Raw genomic sequence first — 11,936 nt, 5'->3', positions numbered from 1 at the left:
GCGAGCCCCCGACCCGGAGCCCCGCGCCCGCCCGGCCGGAGGTGCGCCCCCGAGGCTCGGGCCGGAGGCCCCCCTTAGCCCACCCCCCACACTTCCTCCCCGTGACTAACCCTCCGATTAGCAAAGGGGGTGCCCAGCCACGGGCGCGGACACTTTCCTCCAGAGGCGCCCCGGGGCGCGCGTGGACTTTGTTGTAACCATTTTGCGCCGGGCGCCCCGGCACCCCGCCCCGAGGATTCTCCGGGAACCACACACTTTGGCAGAGAATTATAATTCCCCGGGGGCGGGACCGAGCGGAGGGTGGGCGGCCCCTGAATCGGCACCTCGCTCGGGGCGCCGAGCCCGCCCCGCCCCGCCCCGCCCCGCCCCGCCGGGGTCCGCTCGCGAGCCGGGCTGCACTTTCTAAGGACCCGCAGGCAGCCCCGAGGTCGCGCCCCGCCCCGCCCCCGCCCCGGGCCGGCCCGTCCCCTCCTCGGCTCGCCGGGAGGCTCGGGTGGGGGCGCTCGTCTCCGCCGAGGGGTGCGGGGCCGGGGCGCCGGGCGCAGGGAGGACGCGCCCTCGCGGCGGCGGAGCGGGTCCCGCCACGGAGCATGCCCAGAGGCTGCGGGGCGCGGCGGAGGCCGCTCGCCCGGTTTTCGCGGCGGCGGGCTGGGGCGGGCTGGGGCGGGCTGGGGCGGGAGGGCCGGGAAGAGACCGGGGGAAGCGGGCGCGGGGCTCCGGGGATGCAGACTCGGCCACTTCGCCGGGGCGGCCCCCTGGGGAGGCTGCTGGATTCCAACCCCAGATGCACTAATATTTTCCGGGCGCGTCTCCAGCCCTCCTTTCGGGGCGCGTTATCCTGCCTAAGCCTCGCGGTACCCCAAAGCCCCGGGCGCGGCGCATCCTAGCCCACGCGGAAGTCCCCGAGCGATCCGGCGAGCCCCCCCCATCCCCCCGCCCCGCGCGCGCAGACATAGCCCGTGTGGGAGCCCGAAGCGACGCGTGCTCAGTGGTCATGCACCATCATTTCCCCTCCACCTTCCTCGGCCACTTCCTCTCCCTCCACCGCCCAGCTCCAGTCGCCTCGCCGGCTCCCCTGGCAAGTTCAGGCTGTGGGCGGAACCTGTTGCTTTAGCTCACGCTTCCTTCCCCCTCCGGGCCGCACGCTGAGGATGACCTCAGAGGCCAGTGTGTCTGGGGAACGGAGGGGTCAAGCGTAGGGTGGGCCCGATACCTGGAATTGGGGAGGAGAATCTGTGCCAAAGGTGCAGGCGAACCTCTAGAGCCGCCTTCGGCCACCTCCGACCAAGGAGACCGTAAAGGAGGGGAAGAGGTGGGTATCAGGCGACCTGCTCCTCCTGGCACGTGCACTGGCTCTGCGCCTTCAAATTTTTCTGGAAACCGAGTCAGAGAAACATATGCTGGCTCTTTCCGAATACACACTGGTTCCCCGAGTTTGGCAGCTCATCTAATTGGGAACAGGTTCCGCGAAGTGAAAGATAGCAACACTTGAAAAACGTGGATGGGTCATCGAACACCTTTTCAGGATTAAGAATTTCCAGTGAACCGACCCACCAGTTCAGACTTGTAAGAACTGGGAAGCTAAGAACTGCCCTCTTCTCTGGTGTTTATGAAAAACAGTACTTTGAACTTCAATAGTCTCACATACTGGCAGAAAAATATAAGGTGATGGGTGTGTTAACTAGATGGGGAGGGTCCTCTCCACTCTATTTGTATCAAATAACCATGGCATACACTTTAAATATTTATAATTTTATATGTCAGTTATACCTCAATAAAGCTGAAAAGTTTCAAAAAAGAAAAAAAAAAAAGCCCAGCACTTAATTTTACAACAGATTGGGGAAAACCAGTTTCCCTGAACTTCCAGATTTGTACTGTTTCCAATTATTCCCAGTGAATTCAAGCCTGGACCAGGCCACTACCCGGGGCTTTGCACCCTCCAGATTGAGGAACAGGGGAATGCTAGAAATTCTTCAGTAGGGAGTGGCTGCCACCCTGACATTTCTTCTAGGTCCTAATTGGGACTTGGTGCAGAGACCCTTTGTTTAAGTGATTTCAGTGAAGTGTGACTCTTTCCTGTGCTCCGTAGGCCTGAACCAGGGAAGATAAACTAATCTTTTAACTTGTCTGGAAGCAGCGGTCTTATGAATACAGGAAAAGGGGCCTCTGTTCTAGCCCCTTTACAGCTCTTCTGTAAAAACAGGACTGATTGTAACTTAAAATGTCTTTTATGGTAACATCTGTAAACAGCCTGCTTGGGCTCCAAATATGGTTTGATTTTGAGGTTGCTGTGAAGCACTGGGTCAGCTGGCTGCCCCCATGTGGGATGGAGGTGGCCCTGAGAGTGTTCGGAGATGTGGATAGGAAACATTGTGTGCTGCGAACTAGCTAGCTGCTTCTCAAGTCACCGTGTGATTTGGCAAGGTTTAGGTCAGGAAGGGCTCCCTGCGCTGTGGCAGGACACAGGTAGACAGGGAAGTATTGATTAGCTGAGGTGATGAAGAAGCGTTGTGGTCTTGGCCCCAATTTTTAAACATTACGACCTCCTCACCCACCCACCCAGACTCCCTCTTGGGCTCCGACTCATCTCCCTGCTGCCCAGATGGTCCATGTTCAGGGAATGCAAAATAAGGCCTTAGAAAAACATTTGGCAAGGTAAATCCACTGCCAAAAATGCATGGCATTTCAAAGCCAAATAGAAACCTCTTTGAATTATCTGTCCTTTTAAATTATTTTCTGACCAGATATTCTGGATCAGATGGGAAAGTACCAGGTTTCCTTTTTTCTTTTCTCTTCGTGCAAGGTGCCTTGGCTAGCCCAGTTTCCATTCTGTTTCCAGCTTTCCATCTCCTGCCAAGAACTGTCCCATTTTGGAACAGGAAGCCCTGCCAATTCCTAGGCCGGCGACAGTCTACGGATATGTCCAGCAGGATGGAGAGATGATTTGGAAAGTGATTGAAAGGTCCTGTCTTCCTGTTTAGAGGACCGTTTCTCCCAGTTAGAAGCTTGGGGCATACAGATTTAGATTTGTCGCCTGCAGTCTTTGCACATTAGACATCAGAAATGTGAGTCAAGTGGGTGTCATCACAGACCAGCACCGTCTGCCGTTAATCACCAAATCCTGTCCCTCTAGAATACTCACTGCCCCCCTCCCCCAGTCTAGATCACTATGTCCGGAAATTTCTAAATGGGCTTCCTACGACCTGTGCCCACTGTGTGCGTGCAGCCAGAGTGCCTTTCTGAAAGGCAAATCTGAACAAGGCTCTCGTCATTTCATCAAAACCCCCTTAGCTCCTCATTGCCCTTAAAGGAACTGCTTCCTGCCCAGCCTCCCCCAACTTCTTTTGGCAAATTTCTAGTTATCCTTTAAGTCTAGGCTTACATGTTACTTTCTCCAGGAAGGCATCCTGATTCTCTGTACCCACAAAAGGGATCAGGTAACTTTCCCATGCTCCTGAGACACTTGCTGCACTCACCACACACACTTTATTGAGGTTGCTGTTTAATTGCTTATCTTCTCTACTAGACTCAAGAAAACCATTTTATGTCAAGACCCAGGCCACACATACATCTAAAAATATTTAAAAGTTTCATCAAACCCTTCTTTTGTAAAATCCTATTCTGATTCACTAAAAACAAAATCTGCCCACCCATCACCATTGATTCTATAACCCTTAGAGGGATCAGGGCTCCTGCTATGAAAAAAAGACTCTAAGCTCCAAAATAGAAATTTTTTTGTTCGTGGTAACTGGAATGGAATAGAAGCTTCATCGATAGGTTGTTCCTGGAATTATTAATAATAACATTTAAGTCATTGAATTCCCGAAAACTCTCAGGGAGAAACTAGTATCTCCATTTATAGGTATGGATGCTGAAGATAGTGAGCTCAAGTAAGTTGCCTAATGTCAAAAAAAGGGAAAGTGGGGTGGCCTAGCCAGGGCTTGGACACAGGTAGCTTGGCTTCAGAATCCTGGCTCTAAGTCACTCAGTGAAAAGCTCCGTGCCCTTTGGTCTGTGTGCATATGGATACATTTACCAAGCAAAATGCCAGAAAGGGTCTCCTTCCAGCAACTTCAAAGGAGTTCTCAGTCTGCTGCCCTGCAGAGGCTCTTTGGGCAGTACTTCTGTCTAGGCGGAGAAGAAGGCAGCTGGCAAGAGCAGCTGCTCGCTCTCCAGTGCTCACATTGCCCCACCTGTTCAACCATCAACAAGTTCAGCAATATTCAGCGAGTTGGGAGACTTAATTGTGTAAAGGCAGAGAACGGACACTTCAGAAAATGAAATTCCACCTCGTTATGAATTCCATGCTTTTAAGTATCCTCCCCTCAAAACAGACCCTTTAAGAAGGCAGTTATCGTGAGATTGGGATTTTCATTTTTGTCATGAATAGAAAACTGGAATAATACTCAAAAGGTAGGGATGAGGGCGTGTTTCTCAGAGGTCAGGGCTATTTATAGGTTTCTAATCTATCAGGGCAACACGTGTGAAAAGACATGGCTAAAATATTTAAATCCGGGGATCCCTGGGTGGCACAGCGGTTTGGCGCCTGCCTTTGGCCCAGGGCGCGATCCTGGAGACCCGGGATCGAGTCCCACGTCGGGCTCCCGGTGCGTGGAGCCTGCTTCTCCCTCTGCCTGTCTCTGCCTCTCTCTCTCTCTCTCTCTCTCTCTCTGTGTGTGACTATCATAAATAAATTAAAAAGAAATTAAAAAAAAATATTTAAATCCGAAGGAGTGCAGATAGCAGATAGAGGAAAGAAAAGGTTTATCTGCAAAATTTCCAGACTAATTCAGAAATGATTGCCCCTAACGCTGCACCTTCTCTAAGTTGTGGCATTTAGAGTAATAAAGAAATAGCTGGCAAAGAGGTTTGTATTTCATCTTTATTACATGAATTACATGCAAGTCACATGCAGTACACAGATGCTCTCCCATTTCATCACCTGAATTTAACAGCACTGTGAGGCCAAGTGTCCTGGATATAGAACATCTGGGCTTAGTTTCCAGCCCTGTTTCTAACCAACTTTGTGACCTCAGTTTCCTCATGAAGGGGCTAGATGGCACGATCGCAGTGTTAAGCAAACAGTAAGAATTAATTGAATGAATGATTAAGTGAATGAACCAAAAGGCTTCTTCCAGCTTAAAGACCCTTTGGATTTCATCCTAAACGCTATGGGAAATATGGTATAAGAATATCTCTCAATGGTTTTATCACCTTCCCCATTGGAAGCTACCAAGTTGGTTCCTCCACTAATTCGAAACCAAGGTCTATCTCCATTAGGCAGGCTGAAAGCATAGTATTTCTCCTGTATTTCTGTAGAGCCAGTGGTCAATCTTAACTTTTGGTCTCTAAATGTTGCTCTAAAATGTAGACATTTTGGAGATGGATCCTATATCCTCCTAAAGTAATTTTTTTTCTTACTTTCATTTACAGAGCTCTATTTTAATGGAAAACATCCCTTTAAAAAAACATTAGCATCTTAAATGTTTTGACTCTCTAGAAAACCATGAGAGTGCACTTCTTTCCTGCATTTCCCTCAATAAAATTGAAATGGCAAAATCTAGGCAACCTCAGCCCTTAAAAGATAGCTCCAATGACCTATTTTCTAAACCTGAAACCAGGACACTTGGCTTGACAGATACTACAGTGCTTACAAAAACTAGGTGAATGTATGAAATGAAGATTAAAAAGTCAATAGGCATTGGTGAACAAGGCAACTCTAACTGCAGCATGGGACAGTGTCTGTCTTTATCAGGGAAAAGTTGCACAGAGGTGCCAGTCAGGACTTCAACATATGGCCACACAGATTGTGCCCTGTCTGGTGCCAGGAGGCCCCTCCTGATCTGCACTACAGGGCCTGCCAGGAGGTTAACCATTTGGCACCTTTTGCACGCGTGGCGATGTAAATGGCGCCCCCTAGGGTTGCGCAGCAGGCAATCTGCACAACAGTACACAGAGGCTCTATTGGGAATCCCATTGGAAGGAAATTTTTTGATGAGATTGGAAGAGGAAGGCTGCTATTCTTTTCCTAATAAAGTCTTACTTTGGATGGACGGCACTGACAAGAATTCAACTTATTTAAACTCTTGTCTTTCTTTTTCCAGAGATTCTCTGTCATCATATTCTACTTCCCTTAAGTTCCTAGCAATTCTTGAAAATGCAAGTCTGTAAGCAACTCTTGAGTTTATTTTTTGGGCTTCATTGTAGGGCATAAATTACATAAAAGGACATTTAGGGAAAGCTAGGGAAGTTCATAGACCCGTTGCGTGAGCTCAGGGAAGCGTTACAAGTGACAGGCACTGAGACCATGTGCCCATGACCCCAGTACAAGATGAACTGCCTCAGAAATTGTGTGCCTTGTACTTTGATGTGTTATGTTTGTCAAAGAGGAACATCCTCACAGGATGCTCTAGGAAGTAAAACTCTGTTCTGGTCACTTTTCGACATAACTTTGGAAGTGTTATCAAATCAGAAAATAACTGCTGGCACCCGTCAGTGCCATGCAGGCAGGAGGAATGCATGTGAACGTGCAGAAGGAGGCGGCTTGGTGGAATAGGAGGGAACTCTTCCAAGAGCCTTGGCTCTGCCTCTGTTTAGCTCTACATTTATGGGCAAGGCAGTCCCTGCTGCTCCTCGGGCCACCGGCCTTATTATGGAAGGAGAGTTACATGAAATTGTCAGATGTCTTTAGGGTCAGGCAGGTGAGGTAAATGAGTGAAGTGGGCAGTATGGGTGGCAGGGAGTCCCAGGATATGTCACTGAGTCACTGGACAGCACAGCACAAAGGCGTCCATATTAAAATTCAGAACAAAAAGCATTTTTATCTTCAGTTTATTCCTGAATCACCACTTGGACCTCTGCTCTTGGCTCTAGATGCCCAGAGTTCTAAGACTGCATGAAAATGGAAGAGTTAGGGAAACCATCCATCTTGGCTTATGTAGGAGGGTCCTGCTTTATACCTGTCGTCCTGCCATAATAATGAACAGCACATTTCTTCACTCTCAAAAGTGTCCCACTTTACGTGATAAATTATATGATCACTCAAAGTAAGGGAGAATGTGAAAAATGTTCAACTTCACTAGTAATCAAAGAAACGCAAGTTCAATAATTTGCGTGTCATCCTTGCGCAGGGGCCATGCTAATCTTCTCTGTATCGTTCCAATTTTAGTATATGTGCTGCCGAAGCGAGCACCGCAAGTTCAATAATAATGAGGTAACATACTGCCTATAAAAATATTTTTTAATTTATTTATTTGACAGAGAGAGAGAGAGAGAGAGAACAAACAGGGGGAGTGGCAGGCAAAGGGAGAGAGAGAAGCAGACTCCCCCCTGAGTAGGGTGCCTGATGCGGGGCTCGCTCCCAGGACCCTGGATCATGACCTGAGTCAAAGGCAGACACTTAACTGACTGAGCCACCCAGGCACCCTGTTTTAAAGTTATTTAAGACTTTAATAGTCATTGTCAGAATGAGTGCAAAGAAACAGACATATATACTATTGGTGAGCTTAATAAATTGGTTGACACAAACTTTCTGGAATACCATTGAATAACACTGAATGATAATATACAAACTTTCTGGAACATTATTTGATAATACTCTTTGATAAATGTCTTCCCAAAGTTTATACCTCCTAACCTGTTAATAACACAGCAAGTATTTATTGAGCAACTCCTACATGAGAGGCACTGGATTATATTGTGGTGAAAAGAGAAGAACACTATTTTGCCTAAAAGGAAACATCAGTCTAGTGGAGAAACAGGCACTATGGGAGAAAAAAAGATACACAACAATTTCAATCACAATTTGTCATAAGTACCCCAAAAGTAGACTCATACGATGCTGAGAGAACACGTAGGTAGGTAGTATGCGTGTTGGGGGATGCATCAGCAAAAGGTCTGGTCAGCTGAAGAGGGAGGGTGTTCAAAGCTGAAGAAACAAACCCCTGAAATAAAGCTTTTGGGGCTGGAAGAAGCTTACCTCCATCGAGTATCTGCAAGGAAAGCAATAGGTTGGAGCAAGAGAGTAGGGGAAAAGTGGCAAGAGAAGGGGTTGTGCCATTAAGATCTTCATCCTCACAGCCACTTAAGGCTTGTAAAAGCACACTGACATTTTTAGAAATGTTCTTCTTGGCAGAAAATTACAAAGGGGATAGAAGGACAGAGTGGGACCAGAGTGGATGCAGGGAGACCAATTAGGAAGCAAATATGTAGTCCAGGGAGGAGATAAATGTGGCTTAGGTGGGTGTAGCAGAGATGGAGAAAAATAGAAATATTAGAGATATATTTAGATGAGAGAATTAACAAGACTGAATAGTGGGGGTGGTGAGGGACAGAGTGATGTCACTGATGATTTCCAGCTTCGTATCATAAGCAACTGAGTGAAAGGTGGATGTCTCTTTGCTGAAATGGGCAATACGGAGGGAGGTTTGGTGGGGAGCAGAAAGAGGGAAGATATTGAATCCTTTTCAGACATTGTCTATTTGAGATGGTATAAAACATACAAGTATAGATGACAAGTAGATATCTGGAGATATGTGCATCCGGAGCTTAGAAGAGAAATCTGGGGCTGGGGATGTAAATATGGGACATTGTATATTTGAAAGCTTGGGTATCGGTGACACCTTCTGCAGACAGAGTGAGACGAGAAGGCCAACTTTCTAGCCTGGAGGAACTCCATCGCCATTTATAGAGCTAGAAGAAGAATGAGTTTGTAAGAAAGATAAGGAACAGAATGGGGTAAGAAGACAATAGTTACTCTTTAAAAAATCTACCCTAAGGACACAGAGATGAGGATCTAGATTTATGCATAAAGACGCTCATTGTGGCATTTACAATAGTGAAAAATTAGCTTCAACCTAAATGTCAAAAAATGGTGAGATGTTTAAATAAATTGTGACATACTCATTCTGTGGAATAAATGCTGTCAAATCAGATGCTTTTGAAAATTAAAACATTAAATGAATAAAAGAGGATATACTATCATATATACAACATCATCCAGATTTTGAAAAATTAAATGTTTTATGCCTAGAAAAGACGTAGCCACATGTTAATAGTGGTTAACAATAGATGGTAATATTACAGGTGATTTTTTTTACCTTTGTATCTACTTGGATTTTCCAGTTTCTTTATAATAATCACAAAACGGGTAGTAATATTTTTATGAAACAAAGAAAAATCATGCATATTTATTTTACTTTAAAGGAATGGTTCTGAATTTGTTGAAGAATCCCATTAAAAACAATTGTTCAGTTAAGCGTCCAACTCTTGGTTTTGGCTCAGGTCATGATCTCAGGGTCCGGAGATCAAATTTCGGGTGGGGGTGTACCGCACTCAGCTTGGAGTCGACTTGTGTTTCTCCCTCTCCTGCTGCTCACCCCCCTGCGTGCTCTCTCTCCCTCTTTCTCCCTCTAAAATACATAAATAAATATTTAAAAAAAAATTGTTCAGATGAAGTAGAATTTATTTGTATGAGTTCTGTGACGAATCCTTTTATAAGACAATTTTCTGGTTCTGTAAATCACTTACTAGTTTGAAGTTTCTGAACGTCAGATTTTAGTACAAAATGTAGATGGGGTCAACACACTTCTGAAAAAAAAGTTTTGGGGTTTTAATGGACTGATGCAGGGGTCAGCAAACTTTTCTGTAAAGGGCTAAGTAGTAAATATTTTCGGCTTTGTGGGTCATTTAGTCTACAGCATTTTTTAAAGCAACCCTTTAAAAATCTAAACATTCTTAGCTCTTTGGTCATACAAGAACAGGTTGCAGGCTGGCTCTGGCCCACAACCCATAGTTTACTGACCTCTGCACTAAGGATGAATGCACAAGAATAATGCATAATACTTTTTCATTAAAAGCTGACATGATATTGGGACTGTAGCCAGGTGAATCTTCAGTTACTAGAGTACTAGAACCAGTTTGGGTTCATTTTCAATGTGAAGCAGAATATGTGGAAAAGATCTAAAAAATCTCTTTTTTTAAAGTTTATATATCTTTAGTAGAAAATTGACCCAATGCAAATATGCCAAGAAGTTGATATTTTTTAACCTAGGAAGTCAAAGCTAAAGGCAAATTTATTTATTTGTAAAATGAGAATCTTTTCGTATTTCTTCTGCAATCTTAGATTGTTGGTATTATGAGGTGTGCTGTTGTTACGTTCAAGAATCTATTCACTATGCCACCAACCCAAGGGTCATCCTTATTCCCCTCTCTCCATTTCCCCCTCTCCCTCCATCACCAAATGTACTTAGAGCTCTTGGTACTCTAGGCAGGTCCCCAGTCCTGGCCACCACACCTACCCCCCCACCCCAGTTGCTGTGAATATTGGCTACAAAGGCTCACAGCTATCCTCTACGGTGCAATTTATCCATCCACCTTCATCAAGCCAAGCATCCCCATCTGATCCACATCCTGCCTGGCATTTCTTCCTTCCCTATCCTGCTTCTCTCACTCCCTTATAGATTTATCTCTCAATAAACCACCTGCATCCAAATCCCTCTCTCAGGCTCTGCTTCTAGAGAATCTGACCTACTTCTTAAATATATTTGAATCTACTTCCTAAATATATTTGACTTTCAGACCACTATCTGCTTGGAGAAAGGGTACTAGACCACATGACGCTTATCATTTTATTCCAACCTATGAATAAATTTCAAAGTTTAGTGCATGATGTCAGTAACTTTTATGAATGTTAGGAAATGGTTTTTTATAAAATTATGCATCAGTGATCTGATAAAAGGACCCATAAGGATAAACAAAGAACTTGGAAGAGGTTTAGCTTTCAATTGACATTACTATATAGAATTATTGCTAATATTATTAGTACCAGTGAGTGGAAACAGCTGCATCTCCAATACTATCAATTCTGCTAATTGTTACTGCTTATATTTTTTAAATTATACTAATAACTAATAGCCTATAAATAATCTTCTTTTATAAGACCTTTCCTTTTTATTATACTATAATAGGTTCATTGATGCTTTGTATGATGTGACTATTTGCTGACTCTGAAGAATACCTTTATTAGGATATGCATATGTGTTCAATTTATCTTTTCAATTATACCTACATTAAAACCTTCAAAATTAGGTTTGCAAAAACAGGCTCTGTACAAGCAGTGGAGCCTGTATGACTTGTGACCTCCTGCTCTATTGCATTCTGGCTAATGATTCACAATAACCTTCAAGAATAAGCACCAAGTAAATCAAAGGGTTTTGCATGGCTCTTGGGGAAATGTTCATATAGTGCCTAGCATTCTGAGGACTAGATCTAGTACAGGGTGGGAGCTGGAAGCATGATGAACACAGATCCACAGCAACAGTCAGGGAGCTAATGTGCAAAAGCATAGCATTTTTCCAGTGGAAAGTCAACAGTTTTCTCCAACTCTGTCTAAAATGATCCTCTCTTCACTTCCATCTTGGAAGTAGGAAATTAGCCACTTCTGTATTTTGTCAATGAAATACAATTTGCTTCAAGTTATTCATAATTATAACTGGTATATTTATTCTGAAAAACAAAGCAGACCATTCTCTGGTTTAATAATCATTGAAACTGTTTCAAAAAAAAAAAAAAAGAAAGAAACTGTTTCACATTTAGTTAGCCATTATTAGTAAATAAGTTACTCAGCAAAAAAGGCAAAAATGCTCTTTTCTCCCCCTTACTTCATGGAGAATTGGTTAAAAACAAAACAAAACAGAAACCTCTCAGTACATTGTTATTTAAACAGAGGCAGGTCTAGATTATTTCAATACTTATAATGAGTCTATTTCTTAGGAATTCATTTTCACTCTCATAAAATGGCTTCAGTGACTTATTGCCACATTCTTCTATCTGAGCATAAGCGTAATTGCCCAAATCCCTCCTCCGTGCTTGGTGAAGGAGGCTCTCCCTTAGGTAGGAATTGCACACAGAACTGGAGGGCAGTGGGGGTGGTCTGA

The 11,936-nt window shown here is 44.6% G+C and overlaps 1 protein-coding gene and 1 non-coding gene across 10 annotated transcripts in view; both read right to left on the bottom strand.

The window, feature by feature from the left end:
- The window catches only part of SCHIP1 (schwannomin interacting protein 1), a 711,518-nt gene that overhangs the window by 119,962 nt on the left and 579,620 nt on the right, over positions 1 to 11,936 (bottom strand). The window contains exon 1 of one of the 9 annotated variants that reach the window (XM_025425395.3): positions 1,018 to 1,806. The exons of 6 other annotated variants lie outside the window; for them this stretch is intronic. The gene's annotated coding sequence lies outside the window, so the exon portion shown is untranslated. Of the gene's footprint in view, positions 1 to 110; positions 272 to 1,017; positions 1,807 to 11,936 lie in introns of those variants that run through there. 2 more of the 9 variants (XM_025425396.3, XM_049105869.1) reach the window with 2 other exon arrangements.
- LOC112646022 (U6 spliceosomal RNA) lies at positions 7,086 to 7,192 on the bottom strand. The gene has a single exon (XR_003127432.1). It is a non-coding gene; the product is annotated as a U6 spliceosomal RNA (small nuclear RNA).

Source organism: Canis lupus, chromosome 34 (assembly GCF_003254725.2).
Source record: "Canis lupus dingo isolate Sandy chromosome 34, ASM325472v2, whole genome shotgun sequence".
Classification (NCBI taxonomy): Eukaryota; Metazoa; Chordata; class Mammalia; order Carnivora; family Canidae; genus Canis; species Canis lupus.
Note: the sequence above shows the minus strand (reverse complement) of the source record. Positions and strands in the feature narration are given on the sequence as shown.